The sequence below is a fragment of the Apteryx rowi genome, unplaced genomic scaffold (genome assembly GCF_003343035.1).
Source record: "Apteryx rowi isolate R43461 unplaced genomic scaffold, aptRow1 scaffold_74, whole genome shotgun sequence".
NCBI classification, from domain to species: domain Eukaryota; kingdom Metazoa; phylum Chordata; class Aves; order Apterygiformes; family Apterygidae; genus Apteryx; species Apteryx rowi.
The window spans coordinates 72946-90187 of NW_020451027.1; the positions used below are offsets into that span (position 1 = coordinate 72946).

At 37.5% G+C, this 17242-nt stretch overlaps 1 long non-coding RNA gene across 2 annotated transcripts; it reads left to right on the forward strand.

Moving 5' to 3' along the window:
• The first annotated feature begins 149 nt into the window (after positions 1–149).
• On the forward strand, positions 150–8017 carry LOC112976539. 2 transcript variants are annotated; one of them, XR_003257074.1, is made up of 4 exons: positions 150–268; positions 3462–3573; positions 3787–4205; positions 4495–8017. It is a non-coding gene; the product is annotated as an uncharacterized LOC112976539 (long non-coding RNA). The 2 variants fall into 2 exon arrangements; XR_003257073.1 differs by lacking the exon at positions 4495–8017 and having other exon boundaries at positions 3787–4468.
• Positions 8018–17242: the final 9225 nt, after the last annotated feature.

Sequence of the window (17242 nt, forward strand, 5' to 3'; positions counted from 1 at the left end):
TGTATCAGGATGAACGTGTAGTGTAGGCAGCCTCTGCATCCTAGTAACGGAGTTCAAATGCAGGCTGTAACATCCATGTTATCTAGCGCGTCCAGAACATTGGCTAAACCCTCTTCAAAGTCAGGGAGTAAGCAAAAGATAACTAGGAAACTGGGAGAGAATTGACCCACTTAGAAGTGAATTTTACATTTTGAAGACTTCAGAGACAGTTAATCACTTTTAAATAGAAGAAAAGCATGAGGTCACTGCACACATTGCGTACAACAAGGTAATGAGCATCAACCAGTGTGGCACAGAGCGCCTTCAGCTGCAGAAGAAGGCGAAAACCTGCAATACTGAGCAAGCGACATTTAATAGCTTACTGGATTCGGGCTTTGAAAATTGGCTCCTAGTTTTGGCTTGTCAAAGTATATGATCTAGTTGTTTTTATTAAAGAAGGAAGTAGTCGTATAGAAGGTTTGAGGGTCAGGGAGATAACTTGCTTCTGTAAATTACATAAAGATGGGACGTGGCCCTGAAAGCATGTGTAACTGAATTTCTGAGTAGTTTTGCTAACAAATATTACAACATCTTCTCCATCTTTCCACTTTTCAAGGACTAGTAAAGCTTAAACATTTGCTTTGAACTTCCAGGTCATCTAATTCAGTTCTCATAAAGAAGCATGAAGTGCACCTAGTTATCATATTGATGCCAATCACTAAAGCAGACTTGTATGCAAATGGTTTTTTCAGCAAAATGTAATAGGATTTTATTATGATAATCAGATTTACAGGGAACTGTCCCTGTCATAACTTTGGGTAGAAAAGCCAAGAAGTCTATTTAACCTAAGTTCTCGTCATGCAAATTCATATAAAGCAATAGTCAAAATTAATTTTCTTGCCAAATGAAAGAGAAAAAAGACTCACTTTGCTTGGTTATATCTTACACATTAAGGTACCAGACATTCTAGAAATAGCGAGCATATTATTTCTTCCTACATTATCATGAGCAATGAATAGACTGAATGAATGCCACTGAATAGGTGCCTATGCATCTGTTTTCCAGTGAACGATGCCTATTGGTTAACGTTAAAAAATGCTAAGATACACAGTTGGAAAATGTCCCTTTTTGCAATGGTGAAGATCCAATGAGTTCACCGAAGTTGCTTCTTATTCATATGCTGTATGAAAGGAGAATCAGAGCCAAAATTAATCAAGAATGAAAATCACATTAGTGTACTTGGACAAAACTGATCCTTGCGCAAGTTGTCTTAATTGTGAAGTTCATGCAGCAGGGAGAAACTTAATGCTAGTGATTTTCCCTGATTTAAATTTCACTTAATTGGACTGAGAGCAAAATTATAGTACTGCACTCAACCTCACTATCTCTTCAAATGCGCTCTGAAAGCAGCTCCAAAACATACTTAATGGCCTGAGCTATGTATTCTGCAGGTCAATAATCTTCAAGAATCAAAAGTGAAAGAAAATGCTGAATTAGATATCCTTCCAACGAGACTGTCTTGCTTCCAAGTGCCAAAATACCTGCAGAGGGTTATCTCTAATGCTTCAGCTTGTCTCGGTTACAAGGACAGAGTGTGAAAAGAGAGGCAGATTCAAAAGATGCAAAGAAGAGACTGAAACAAGGAACCTGTTCTGATTATGGAAACAGTGCATAAAATCTATCTAACACATGATAATATGTTCTAGTGCCCACAATGCTGCTGAACTGAAACTTGAAAATTAGCTTTACAAGATGCTCAGTGTAATTTAACCTGGAAACAAAAAAGCATGGAGAACTATAGTGAGGGACTCGGACAGAAAAGGGCACAAGCTCTGTGCCAGCTAAAGATAGAAAAAGTGCTTTTGGCTGCTGTCTGGACATCCACAAGCAGGTGAATATCCAATAAGACACTTTGACTGTGAGCTTTATTAAGAAAACGGTGGGGTTTTAGTTCAGATTTCTTCCCATTAAAGGCACAAATAACTTATTCATTGTCCAAGCTGTTTCAATTCATAGTTATAGTCTGTCTTCTTATATGTACATCTTACCAGCAATCCAAAGAAAGTCAGAATCTTAACGCTAGTGTTTGATGTCTGTATCATTACAAACTTAAATAATGAGAATCCTTGACATCCTTAGAATGTCATTCCCAATTAGCTTCAGGGAATACTGATTCTGGAGTAGATCTGCCCCAGATCTATTTTTCAACAAGTAAAAAACAGGTAACAAAATATTTTCTTGTTCACACTTTCATTAACACTTCCTTTCATATGGATACACAGATGCCCCCTAATCTGTACTGCTTCCCTGTCTTACCTGGCAAAGTGACAACTCAGTCAATCTGTATTCACCGTCAGCAATATTGCTATTTTGTAAAAAAAAAAAAAAAAAAGAAAAAAAAAAAGGAAGAGAGAGAGAGAAAGACTGTTGTGAACTTGGATAGATCAATTATGTGTTCTTATCAACTGTGGTGCTACAGTGATCCATCTTTCCAGCCTCCTAATTTATGAAGGTCATAACTTACTACTAGATATAAATCACCTCCATGTTTTCTAAATCTGTTCCCTGTTTTCTCTCTCTGTCTTGTACTTACACATACATAAATATCTCCATATTCGTAACAAGACAGAGACAGTACTATTGCTACTATTTCCTTAGTGTCTCTTTTCATACACTAAGGAAATATTCAACACATATATAGCATAAACACTTAAGTCTTTTGTATGACATGCTTAGAAGCACATCTGCTGAAGCAACTCTCAGAGTATGAGATGACAATACTATTTTAAAACTGTCTTGGATGAGGTTTTGAAATCTAAAATTAAAAAAAATCCCACAATATATAGCTTCAGTGCATCAGGAGTAATTTCCCTACTTATGGAGGAATATTTAAAAACAAAAAGAACTTTTCTTTATTCAACACTGGGTTTATTTGACAGAGCCATATTTGCTCTGTGATTAGTGTAGAATTGCAGAGCAGGGAAAAATAAAGAACAAACAGAAGTAATTATATTTTCAGAAGTCATGAAAACTTTAATAAAATCATCTCAGAATTGCCCACACACATCTTGGTGCTTCTCTAATGACAGGAGAAATGAGAGGTCTTGAGTTTAGTTTTCCTCTAAAATGACTTCCTAATACAGCCCAACTAATTCCGTCCAGATTAGATCTTAAATCAATCACACGTTCCTGAAAGACCATAGGGGACGTGAGCCCACCTGCTGGGACCTGGTGCCAGAGGACACAGGAGCCATTTCTCCTCTTCTTCCCCAAACAGCCAGTGGCAGGACCTTCTCATTTTAGTGACTGCTGGAAAACACAAAGTGAGGAATAATAATGTTGCAGCTGACTTAGAGCAAGAAGAAAATGAAGTGTTGCTTCTGAGCTCTGCACCACCTTACTGCATGAACTGTGGTAAGGTCACAGACAAAAAGTATGACCATTTATAAGAAAGACTTTTTTTTTTCTGTTTTGATCCCTAGCTCTGCCCAGCCAGAACATCCTAGGAGCAGCAATCAGCACCCAGTCCGTCCTTGTCTGGAGCTGTGAGTAGACTCTCAAGAAGAAATGGAGAAACCCAATCTACATTTAAAGGTAAAAGTTGTTTTTTATCAAATACCCCTTTTCATGAGAGTTGGTGTTCCAGACCCTCTTTCAAAAAATGCTGCCATGTTTATCTTTAGATGGGTCTTGGAAACATAGTGCAAGCAAACATATCTTACACCCCAGGCAGTCCTTCTGGGGTGTTGGGGAGATCTTCCTGTTTGCTCATCCCTACATTTAACATTTCTTTACCTTTACTTTCAGCTGCACCATTTCTGTGGAGTCCTTCTTTATAGCATCTCTGAGACTGGGGCAAAAAGTATCAGAAACTCCAATAATGTTAGAATGTGACATATAAGTTAAGCAAAATGAAAAAAGGGAAAGAAAAAAAAAATCCCAAACCTGCTCTGCCTTTTAGCTATAGTCATTTCAAGGCCTTCTTGTAACAAGAGAAGACACAAAATTTTCAGGTGGAAATGTGATTTTCAAGTTGACAATATAGCTTTAATTAAATGGGAGTCCAAGGAAAGAACATATCACTGAGAAATAAACAGGCTATAAAAGAAGAAAACCACCGGTGTGGATAACCAAGGAAATTAAGGGAGAGAACAGGAAACAGCAAAGAGCATGAGACATCTATTACAAAACATCAAGGTCAATGCTACAAGTGGTGACATGGACAGGTAAAGTGATAGAGTTTACAGAAATGATCAATGAAGCAAAGCTCAAACATGAAAGCAAACTGGCAGATTCTTACTCTAGTGCATTCTGGCCTGTCCAGAATTGCAAAAAGGAGATTTTTGTGTGTTAAAATATTGTATCAGAAAAAAAATATTACATTGAAATGTGTCATAGCTTTTAGTAAGAATCAGACATCAACTTCCAAGTATAAGCAGCTATGGAAAGTAATTATTTTCAATGTTCTAAATAAAATTACAGACTCTTTTCCTCTTTTTTAAAATTTTGTACTAGATTAACACTCAAAAAAAGCAGCAGACAGTTTTTGAAGCACCAAACCGGCAATTCTCAAAGTGCAGTTCCAGCTCCTGTCCCAAGACCTGTACATATGTGAACATTCTGGCATTTTCCATGTTCCTCAAAAACAAAATTCTGGCAAACATTTTGGAACTAAGGAGAAACCGAGATGGGCACCATGGACTGACAGAAGCGAGCACTCCCGCAGAGGCTCCCAGCTGAAACCAGGCCTCTGGGAAGCCTGGGCTCTGGGATAGTCCAACCAGCAAACCAACATTTACTTCTAAGTCTGCTGTGCTGGGAAATGATTATCTCACAATAACTTCAAAGGTGCTTAGTTGTAATTCTACTACATTTTGCTCTCATAATGGTAATGATCATATTACTCCTCATGGTAACCATGCCTCTGTGTGCTGCTTTTGTTTCCTCCTAGTTATTTAGCTACTTTTTTTTTCCTGTCTTATGTTTGCTGTTATTCATTTATCTCAACTAAGCCCAATTCAATGAGCCACCAGTCAGACCTTGAAGAGACAAGTATGAAGGACATTCGCTATTCCAGAGAGCTTATACTTCACATCTCAGGAAGATATGCATGTTTGTACACCATATTCAATATATCTAGCAGGGATGGGGTACCTATTAATCCAGTCATTTTGACAAGTGTCACCTGTTTTATCAATAATACTAACTGTATAAACAAGAGGCACAAACACAGATACACACACGCGCACTTGAATAAGGTTTTTTTTTGGACACACTGTTAGAATGATCTTTACCAATTTTTAACAATTATATTGCCTCAATTTAAGGACTCTCTGTCTTCCTTTCATCTCTTCTACCTCTCTTCCAACTTTTAGCTTCTACTTTTAGCTCTCAAATTGTAGTCTTAGGCTTCCGGTTCTTGTATTTGACCCCACAATTTAACAAGAATTCCCTTTTGAGATAAAAATGAAACACACTAAAACTGACAAGTTCTGAGTCAGCCCATCTTTTTTTCTCTATCCTAAGGAGAAAATTTCAAAAGAACAGCCATATCCCTGTTCCTGTGATTATAACAATCATTTTCTAAGGAGGATAACATTATCATAGCCACAATTCACCATTTGTAGCAAATTTAAACTGAAGAAAAGCAAGAAAAAGTAATTAAAGAGTGTCTATTTTTTCTTCAAGAGAATTAAAGAAATCTGTTCTTACAAGATTTATATACTCATGCTCTATTTGCATTTGTCTCCAAGGGCTAGGTTCCCTAGGGACTTAGGAACAGAGCTAGCCTCTGCCTTTGTGGTCAGGGGAGCATAGGGGAAATGGGCACTCCCGTTCCCTGTAGGAAGGCATGCTGCATGCCCTCCCTCCAGGGCAAGCAGGAAGGAGCAGGACTGCTACCAGTAGTTTTACCTGAGAGCACCATGGCTTAATTTGCTGGCCAGTTCCAGAAAAAGGTCCATGGTTGTTGATTCTGTGCTTGAAGCCCCTATTCTCTTTGGTGAGCAGGGAAAGAGCTACACCAGTCTCATTAATCTTCAGCATTTTCCTCTCCTGGTTACTCCCTACTGCGGGTGTGGGCTGGGAGGCTTTTACATCCCGAGGCACTTGTCTCTCCCTGCAAAGCACAGGGAGCCTGGGTGCCTCTGCCTGTGAATTTCTTCAAGCTTCAGCACACCTGACCATGAGTCACTGCAACACTAAACTTAAAAATTCGGTGGAACTAGCGTGAAAGATACCTAATTTTTGGCAGTATTCTTAGTAATATCAGAGGAAATCTTGAAATACAGCCAAACATAAAGAAAGTTGCAATTTGCATTGCTTTTGAACGTACTTATATCACTCTTATCCAGTTACATTGAGAATATATTCATCACTGGGCACTGGGAGATACTGCCAAACAACAGACAATGTAAAGAACAACAGAAAAGGGAACTGGTGCGTTTGACTTTTGAGGAATATTTAGAAGAATAATATGTATTCACAAGAGCTTAACTAGGCAAAAACTAAGTAGATATATGGCCACAGTCTACAAATATTTGAAGGGCATAAGCACTGCATTAAGAAAGGAATTATTTGTCGTAAACATTAAGGAAGCAATGTGAAAAATGGATGAATATCTGGACACTGTGAGTTCTTCTAGCTTGTGAAGTATAAACTTGTATAAACACTAAAACATTAACAATAAGGTATAATTTTAGGAAGGTGGCCTGAGTGACTATTTGATTATCACAGAAAAACACTGAAACATGAAATAGGTTTTGTTTCAAGTGTCTTCTCCAAGTCTAAAGTTGTATGGGTTGAAAAAAAATAGGGAAATTTCCCATCAATTATCTTCTTCTAATTTCTTTTTTCCATTTAAATGAGAAGAACCATGTGACCATTTTAAACTATACTGGTAAATACTTTCTCATGCAAAAAAATTATTGTTCAACTAGAGCAAATAATACATTAATTTTGGATCCCTTGAACCTGTCTCACTTCACTGGGATATGTTTTGACAATGCAAGAACGGAGTGCAATGCAGCGAACTTTGAATGGAAGGGTCAGTGAGCAGTGATGACAGAATGAGTCTTTCAAATTTACTTGAAAAAATAGCCCTTGAAGCAAAAGAGGGTCTGTTTCTTTCACTGCAGTCACAGACACTCATACAAAATAAACCTATACCTACTCTGCTGCGGTAGCCAGCGGACAGCAGTGAATCAGCACATGTCTTGCCTGGCTTGGTTATGGCCTTTCCAAGGCAGAACATGTCTGTAGATTAAACCTTCCCAGCAGCATATCCTGGGGCTAATATAAGGAAAATTGGGAGGCTATAACCTATTCTTGACAATCTTTCCCATCCTCAGTTTAGGGTGGGTTCAGACCAATGACTAACATGATCTTTTGGCAGTGTCTTTCTTATTTATTTTTATGGTTTAGCCAGCTATTTTGAAAAAGACTAAATAGCCAGATCAGACCAAATTATGTATGAAGTTAACAGAGGAGCAAAACATTAAGGATCAAAATGTGTTGCCAGTAAGAACTTTCACAACGCCATTAAATCTGTGTTTAACAGACGATTCTCCCATACATCCTCTCCCATATCTTCTGGTTTGAGTCAAGATCAAATTTTCATTTCACAACCCCTAAATTTCATGCAGTGATGTATCACAAGCTTTACTAACATTTATTTTTACATATATAAAAAGCAAATTTATGTAAGGATGAACTCATTGTAGAAAAGATGCATATTCTGCAGGCCCTTATTATTTCTTGTTTGGGTCACATTATTTTAAATATAACAAATACTTTTATTTTTTAATACCTTAGTGCCAGCAGCATGTTTAGGGCTCTATAGCGCAGAAGAAGGCCCTGTTCCAAAGAGCTTCTCTTTTATTTACAGATACATTTGTATCAATCCTTCTAATAAACAGTGAATGTTAAAGCTGTGTCTCACCATGCTTTCTTTTTCATTATACACATAGAAGAAAATTAAACCAGCTTCTTCGATTTTAAATATGGAACATGTGGCAATAACTATATAAATAACTTTGATTAAACTTAAATTTGTATTAAATTTTTGGCCTGTCAAAGATTACATATTTTGATTTTGTAAAATCTTAAAGAAAAAGAACCATTCCTGTAATCTGCCTTTCTCTTTTGCATTGCTGTCTAATTGTCATAACAATTCTATATGCTTGTGAGACATGAACATTGCTTTTGTGCTGTTGTATATTTTATATAAGTATACCCTGGATAAATCCTTTTTATCAGAAACAGAAAATGTAACAACAACTGGAAGAAGTCCTACTGTACTTTAAGAGGACCCTCACTTACTTTTCCATTTGAACCTCTCTTACTGAATCCTGAAGTGCCTGTGTCTGCCGTGTAAACTGAACATGCCGTACAGAGCAAGAGAACAGAAAGGATACTTTTGCTTCGTTTTATCCTCTTAATGCAGCTCCAGGGTAGCAGACACCTCACACTGCAGTTTGCCCTGTCCACCCCCAAGAGACTTTACCTTCTGCTTTCCTTAAGGATTTTTACATTTTTGACTTAAATAAATTCTTTCCAAAGATAGGAGAGCTAAAGTATCTAACCTTCTCATTCACTTCCTTTTGATTAACATGTCGAATGACAAACCAGGTTTCCTTTTTAATTAGGAAATTAAGTATCTTCAAAGTTTTGCTACTTACCATAATGATGTTCTATTTATTATAAATGCTCCGAGCCTTTGCCGTAGTAGAAAAATGTGCTTTCCAACGCCATCAACGGGGTCTGATTCATCTTGCACTTAGACAAGTTTGACTCCTGTGTAATGGCAATGACTTCAGTGACATCCTTCCAGGTTTCCACTACCATACTGGAGAGAAAACTAAGGTCCAACCCCACTCTAAAGCAATATTAAAACTGCTGCTAACAGAAATAAGACTAATACTTAGTACTCATTTCTTAAACATGTATGAAAGAGAAGCCCATTAGGTCAGGAGTCAYATGTGGAGAACAGTAACAGTAAACTAAGTCTGCATGTTTTCCGCATATGAAATAAAAGGAAATATTCCAACATTCAGCCATCCCAGCAAGGAAGATTGTGGAGTGAAAAGCTTTTGAGAGAAAGAACAATTTACACAGAAACAAGCTAATACGCTTTTGCAGAGTAGGACTCTCCATTTATACTTCCCGTGATTCTAGCTTGTTTCTATAAGCAGCCCCATAGCCAGCTGCAAAATGCTGCTGCTAATGCTGTCATGAAATGTTTATATGTCTCTACTGCTTATATTGTGTGTGCATGTGTTATTTTAAGGAAGTGTTTATGAAGTAACTTGCATTAAATTACCCAGATGTAATATTTTGCAAACTGCCAATGAAAATTATGATTAGTGTTCCTAATTAGCTGATCATCAAGCTATAATCATTTATGGATATTATAGAAAAGTGATGAAGTGCCAGTGCCAGGGATTTTCTGTTGCTGTTTTTTTATATGGCACAGTCAGATGAGAAGGGCAGAGGATGTTTGTTTGCCTTTAACCTCCATTTGCTTGTAGTAAGCAAATATGAGTTTCCCAAGGCTCAGAACAAAACTCTGGCTTAAACTGAACATTTCATTACCAAATGGGTTTCTCAGCAGTGAAGAATCACTTGTCTTTATTAATTTTGACCCCACTTGTCTTCATCAAGTTATTTTTTGGATGAAGACTTTCATGATTGCCTTCAACAAAAAAATGATGTACTGATTTAAATGGCCCTGAATGGCTATTCTCAGAAGTTACACTGGTATCCTGAAAAAAACTAGTGAAGCAAGATCATCTCCCTTCTTAGACACTTCAGTCACTGACAACATATTACTAAAAATCCTATGATATAAATGGACTTAGACTAATAGTCCATAAAAAAAAAAAGATACCTAGATTTATAATTAGCTAACCAAATACTGCATGTCTGCACGCATAATAATGCAAAGGACCCAATGATATTCTATTGTGACATCTACTAGCCAATTTAAATGAAATTAAAAATGCATAACCTGAAACATATGGAAATCTTCACTATATTGGAGGTCTTTAAATCCATTTTAAAAAGGAACAGTGTTAAAAAGCAATATAAAATGTGGACATTCTAATAATACTTTTTAAGTTTTGATATTTGGAGCAATTTAAGAAGGCCTTGTTTATATGGGTTCTACTTGATTAAGTTCTCTGTTTATACATGAACCATGGCAATTTCAATTTGCATTTCACAGACAAGGCCCTTGAAGCCTTGCTTAAGATTTTAGCTCTAAAGTAATTATGTTTTATAATACATTTGGGCCCTCAAGTTTGAATGAGGTCGGCATGGCAGATTAGCACATACTAGATTCATTTCACAAATGCTTTGGACTTCCTCCACTCTGGCATAAAGTGAAGAAAATTTCCAGTGATGATGAATTTAGAATTTTAATAGACTGCAATTAATCTTTTGTCGCTCTTTTCCTAAATGTGGATCTAACATATCTGCCTTCCATCCTACTTATAAGACTGGCTGTAACAGTGTAATTTGTCATGCAAAACAGCTGTTTCTGGATCTTCTGTTATACTGAAGTCAAGGAACTGAAGTGGGGATACATTTGGAGTCAGGGAATGTTGACATATAATAAATTACAATTTAATTTTTTTTTAATATCGGCCTGAGAGAGCTGAAGCTAGAATAGAAGAGACATGGTAAAAGTTCTTTTAAATACTACCCTTGCTGCCTGCTCTCTTTTTCTTTCTGAATATTGATGGCTCTGCAGGACCATGGTATAATGAGAGTTATATATGAGACTAAATTTGACTAAAGCTTGTAAGGAAGCTACATTTAAACAGGTCATCGATCATAAAAAATATAATAAGCAAGGTCTTAGCTAGCAACAATAAAAGAGGCAGCATTGACAAGCATATATCAGTTTTCAGAGCTGTTCAAACACTAACTAACCCTTGCTAAAAACCCTCTGAGAAAGGAAAATATTATCACCATTTCATACAACAATTAATCATCACAGAGTCCATTTGGGACCCCACCTTGATTTTACAGGATGATGAGAAGCAGCAGCATGAAACGCTGAGGAGAGGTGGCAGCTCAAAGGCTGGACAATATCACCGCATGGGTTTGGCAAAGTCAGAGAGGAGGTGCCACAGGACACATCTCGAAGGCTATGAGGACTCTGGTAGCTCACCTTATTCCATCTTAGCTCCGACTGGCAACCAGGGAGAGCATAGTCATGTCTACATTTCACTCTAAGCTCTACTACAAACAAATAAAACAATGCCTTTTTTGAAGCTTGCTGTGCCTGTTAAGAGAAAGAAGAAAACAGCCATACTGCACATGAATCCAGGACCTGAGGAGCAATTTTTCTAAGGGGCAAGTGACCATGAGTATGTGTTTTCACGTGCTCAGCCAGAGCTACCTTGCACTGGGCTTTGACAAATCAGAGGCAGCTGCAGCCTCTGCTACCTTTCAAATAAAATTGTGATGCTCAGCAGCTCTGAAAATTCAGCTCCTTAGAGGCTCAAGCAGAACACTTAGAAAGTGAGGCTCCAAAACTGCAATACAATTCTGTGGTGGCATGGTGTGGTGTGTTCTTTTTTTTTTTGGCTCCTATTGAGTTTTAATTAAAATGAAATATTTAATATAAAAGTAAGTTCTTTCTACCTATGGATAAGAGCTTTAAATAAAATATGAAATGCTGAAATGAAATGAAGTGTAGACACATGAACTGGTTTGTCATTTTCAGATGTTTTATTCATTTCACCATCAGTAGTCTCATGGAGTAGAAATCAGCTTTTTCAGCTGATACACATAGTTCTGCACACTTCATTTAAGAAGTGGAAAAAATCAAACTAAGAATTAGTGATGGTCCAACCTCTATCAGCTTAGTGCTCATAACTATCCAAAAGTGTAATTCCTTATCCAAACTGACTGAATATACAGGAAACCTTAACTCAGTCAACCCCACTCTTTTCCAGGCAGGATTTTTTTGCTGCAGACACTGACTTTTCTTGACTGCCCTAATTTACTTTCAGTGAATGAAGAGAGTCAAATGGTCTGCTCCGGGCCCCAAACCTGGTTTATTCACGTACAAACAGTGCAAAGTAATTGAGAAGTCCAACAAGGTCGTGACAGAGTTTTTTATCGACATTTATGCATATCTAATGCCTGTCACAGATGCAAGAAAGAAACAAACTTTACTTCTAAAGCCTCTTCTTGATTATAAGTGATTATTATTGGTGGAGAAGGATGCATTTTCTTTAGTACTGCAAAGAATTTCTGTGGGGTTTTCAGCAACATCAAAGCTGTTGATCTGAATTGCTATATTAGTAATAACAAGAATATCTGAGTTAATTGTATGTTTAAAATATCTTTTTTACTATTAAAGATTTGCTTGATGCACATTTTAATGTATTTGTTTGACAGAACAGCTTCAGCTTAAGGCACCTTCTGATATGATTCAATCAACATCTTGGTAGACAATAGATTTATCAAATCTTTAGGAATAATTCTCCTGGAGTCCCTGAGAAAGTTCCCTGTTGCTTCTCAAAGTTTCCCACAATCACGCAACCTCTCAGATTATTTGGTAACATAAGGACCTTTGGTCACTTGGCTCAGGTTAAGGTGCAACACTACAGTTGTCAATACAGAGCTAGACAAGATCACTACAATCACTGAATTTGATCTGGAACAGATACCATTTTTATTGAATTAGCCAAAAATTGTATTTTATGACAACTTCATATTTTACACCAGCTGCCAGGGGCAGATGATGCATGATCTGGCACTATATTGACTGATGAGAAGTTAACTCATAAAATTTTTAGTATCTTATTGCTAGGACACTTTTATCAGGTAGTAGAGTCCTGAAGCCAGATTTACTGCATCATTGTCTATTATTGAAGGTTTTAATTACCAAACTTAGTTTGAGCTGTTGTGTTGAAATTTCACTAGCAGGTGGTGTGACAAAGCTGGTAGTCTCAAGGAACTTTTGTACAGAAGAGAAGCAGTTTTGTGTTTAGTGAAGGCTCTAAATTTTTTTTTTTGTCACTATATACCATAGTGAATTAACTATCTGTATTAACATTAAATAAAGCACTTTCAGTTATGTTTTTGCCTGTACCACCACAAATATGATCTCAGACTGGACCCTAGCTTTGGGGAGGAGGAGTGGATGGCTAAAAGGGAGGAAAAAAAAAAGGGGGGGGGGAACACGAGTAAAATTTCACTCCTCCTAACAAGCTGTGCTGCCAGAGCACTGCAGGAATAAAGGAAGCAATTATGATAGACTGCAAATACAGGAACAAACTGAAAAGCTACCAAAGAGGAAGCACAGACCTGGTGAAAGTAAATGCAGATTGGTGGCTACCTCACAAAGTGAGTCACTGCTTGAATCCGGAGCAACTGGGCCAAAAAGTTATCCTAGTTTTGGAGGTAAGAGTATTTCTCTTTGGTAAAAAATGAAATAGTTTTCCATTCAGCAAGAACATTGGCAGAGAATGCTGAGTAGTTCTAAAGGTCCCTGCAGGATTGCTCATGTTGGAAAGCTGCATAACTTCCAATATTTAATACAGAACAGGAAAAGAAGACACACACACACACACACTCTCCGTAAATAATCACAGATCCGACCAAATCTTAGCATGAGAGTGCTGAAAACTAAACTTTTGCTTCTTTTCCATAGCAGCCAAGTAAGTGGAAGTTATCTGATATTTTTTTTAAGCAGAATTCACAAACATCCAAGAGCTCTCCAAAGCTTTGCAGTTTGTTCTTCAAGAACCGGGGAGTATCATTTCTGTTACTACCAATTAAAGACTTGCCTCTGCAATCAAATATCTCACTGACCTCTTCATTTGCATAGTGAGGAATCCTATCAGCATGCCTTTACTCTTGTCTCATTTGATTAAGGCCCAGATTTAAAACTCAGTCTACCAAGGTCTATTTATGAGAGGAATCGGCCCCTGTAACTTAAGAAAAGGTTCAGAGTGGGTTCTTGGAAAGTACCCCAGCAAGCTAAGACTAGACAAAACAAAGCTAAATAGAACAGTGTTCGATTTTTTTAAGTTATCTCTGATAGTTTCAGAAAAGATTGGGTAGGAAATGGTGAATGGTGATAGTTTCAAAACTGTTTCAAAACATCTGTAATCTCTCCTTTCTCTTCCCAGGTTTTTGCTGTTAGATTTCTATTTATTTGGTTATTTAATTATTCTTCTATTTGCGATTTACCTCCTTTCTAAAATGGAAAATTCTGAACTGATGCTGGCTACTGGTAATCCAGCCTCCTGTTCCGCTGCTCTCATACACAGTGGATCATGATTTCATAGCCTTGTACTCCACCTCATACACCAAGAACACTAAAGAGTTATCAAAATCAATAGACCTGAGTTAATCACTGTCATACTGGAAAAGACTCCATCTTTCCACATTCCTGGTTTTATTTACTGGATAATTTTCTTGGCTAAATATTTATATCCACCCCAGCTGGCAGAGCTCAAACCTGTCAGAACTTTGACTGCACCTCAGACCTCTCCATGCAAGAAATCAATATTACTGATTCATCAAAAGCATCATTCATCAAACCTAGCTCTTGCATACAACACCATGGTTAACTAAATAAATTTTTTGTCTTATCCTTTAGCCAGCTGCCTCTTATGTTTGGCACAGTGGATCACTTCATTATTTGCCAATACCCATCATTTTCATGTTTTAGCTAGTAAAACAAGGCATTCTGAAGGTGTCCATTTGAATGCTTCTGTTATAAAAATATGTCTTGCTATAAAAATATGGCTTAATTCTGGCAAAGAACAAGACTATAAACAATAACTTCAACTATTTTTAGTGAAAAATACATTAAGTAAAATTTAGTCATAGGTGGTGAGAAGAAACAGTAGTGTGCATGCACAAAGGTAATAAAAACTAAAATAATTTCACATTCGGTGAGTTATATTAGTGTCTGACCATTAAAATGTTAACAAGATGATAATCAATCTTAAATCAATTACTGTGTAATTGCTGAGTCAATAGAAGTGTAGTTAAATATTGATAAGTGTCTAAAAGCTCTATCAGGACTTATTGACAACTAGAGAGATGAATGGAGGCCTGTGCAAGAGGAAAGCCTGACTTGCATTGCTTTGATGGAAAACAGCACAAGGTTGAGTTTACATTCTTATTACTACCATTAGACATGCTGATCGATACAGGCTGCCTCTGCCCTGTCAGCATGGAGCAGTGGAGATGTCTAGGTGTTATTTCCAGTCTTTTCATCTTTACAAGTATGTGGAGATGACTAAGTAACATCCAGTGTAGCAGAGGCCAAAAGACTTCACAATAAAAAGAGTAAAAAAAAAAAAAAAAGTTTATTTATAAAATGGTATGAAGGAAAAAATTATTTATATCCAGAAGGGACACTGCTGTTTCTGTTTAGCATTCCCAGGTGGTTGCAAAGGTAGTCACATTAGCCTGCAGCCAAACTTGCTGGAGTGGCTACAGTTATAATTTATGAATTAAGACTCCTTTTATTTTGATAGATATGAGCAAAATGGCTCCAAGGATTTACACTGCCTCCACAATCAGATGAAGTCAAGACACGTTTTAATTATACGCAGCTTTAGTTTTGTTGTGATGCTTATCAAAGGAGTCACCAGTTTCATTCCATGATGAAAGTGGAGCAGTCACCCCTATCTTGTTCTTCAGCTTATGAAAACTCTCTTTGTCTCCACAATATTAAGCTATTTCTGTTCCAGTTTGCCTAATAAAATCATTATGTTGAAGCAAATACCCTTTACTATTCCTTTTGTACCTATGACTGGGTGAATAATTGGTGTCTAGATACCAATATTCTTTGAATGAAACATATTCAATTTTATCTGTAGCCAGCAGCAAAATACACAGGAATAGACAACAGAGCTATTTGTTGTTGGATTTGGGTCAGATAAGATACATTATTATAGTAAGCTCCAGGTAGCATGAGCTGTTCAGGTTATGTCAGAAATGCCATTATAACTTTCTGTTTCTTTCATGCTGATAACTTTTTGAAACATTCTCCTTTTCTGCTGAAATTTTCCTATTTTGCGCCAGCCCAGAGGCAAATTGTTTTTAGCAAGTTTCAGCTACAACCGTTCAGCCATTTCACTTTACAGAAAGATTAAATTTGATCTCCCTTCCAATCCCCTTAATAAATATTAAGGTACAGTTTTGTTCTTGCAGCAACTGCTGAATGAATCTTTCAGGTCAGGCCTCGTTGGTCTGTGCCTGCCGCTCATGGTTGGCACTCAGGCACAAAACGTGTAAGGACCATCTTCCTCCAGCTGCTGAAGCCACTAGCACACAATGCAGTGACTTCAAGAAATCAGTCATGGGCGCAGAGTACAAAAAGCTGAAAAGTTGCTCTGCAGAGCTCAGTTTAGAAGGAGTTTCTGGCAAGGTATCTCCTGTGACTCTGGTAAAGTTCCTGCTCTTTCCCAGGCGCAAGTCTGAAACTTTGCTGCAAGACACTTGCTCTGGAGTCTTGACAAACCCTGTGGATCCTGCCCACTGAGGAGCAGCCTTCCCAAATCCCAGTCCCACCAGCACTCCCCAGGTCGTCACAACTGCTCAACATGAACCAAATCATCAGGGCTCCCACTTGCCATTTGTCTCATGAGCCTCAAAGACTTCCAGTGCTCAGGAGCACACAACTGGTTGCTATCACATTGCTTGGCAAATAAAAGGGCGAACAGTTCTCAGTGACGGTGGTTGTTTAGCTCCCTAAGGCTTAAATGAACTTTGACAAGATATGCAAGGAAGGAAAAAACAATTTGCCTGCGAACAGACCAGTGGTTTGGTGTGGAAAATTAAATCCATTCATGCTGGTCACTGCTTAGCAAAATATGTCTTAATTTACAACCTGCTTATCTTATTGAGTTTGCTTCCGATGGGGAAAAAAGAAGCCCATTTACAGCTTCAGTTTTAGTTCCATCATTTAATGAGAAAGTCAAATTTTGTTTGGAACATAGGTAATTCTAGGACTGAAACAATTGGCATCCCTCAATAGGAGAACTAATTGACAAACAGGCTGAGGCCAACACCCAACACGCCATTTTAAAGATAGGAGATTTTTTTTCTGTTGCTGTTGGATTTATGTGGCTACTCAGTTGCAATACACACCACAAAGTGGCAACCTAAGTTCAGGAATATAAATCATAGATAGATGCAGACAGTATCCTACAACTCTGACAGGCATGGTAAACAAATATTCATGACTCTGGAATAGCATTTTGTTTTATCTGCCCATTGGTGA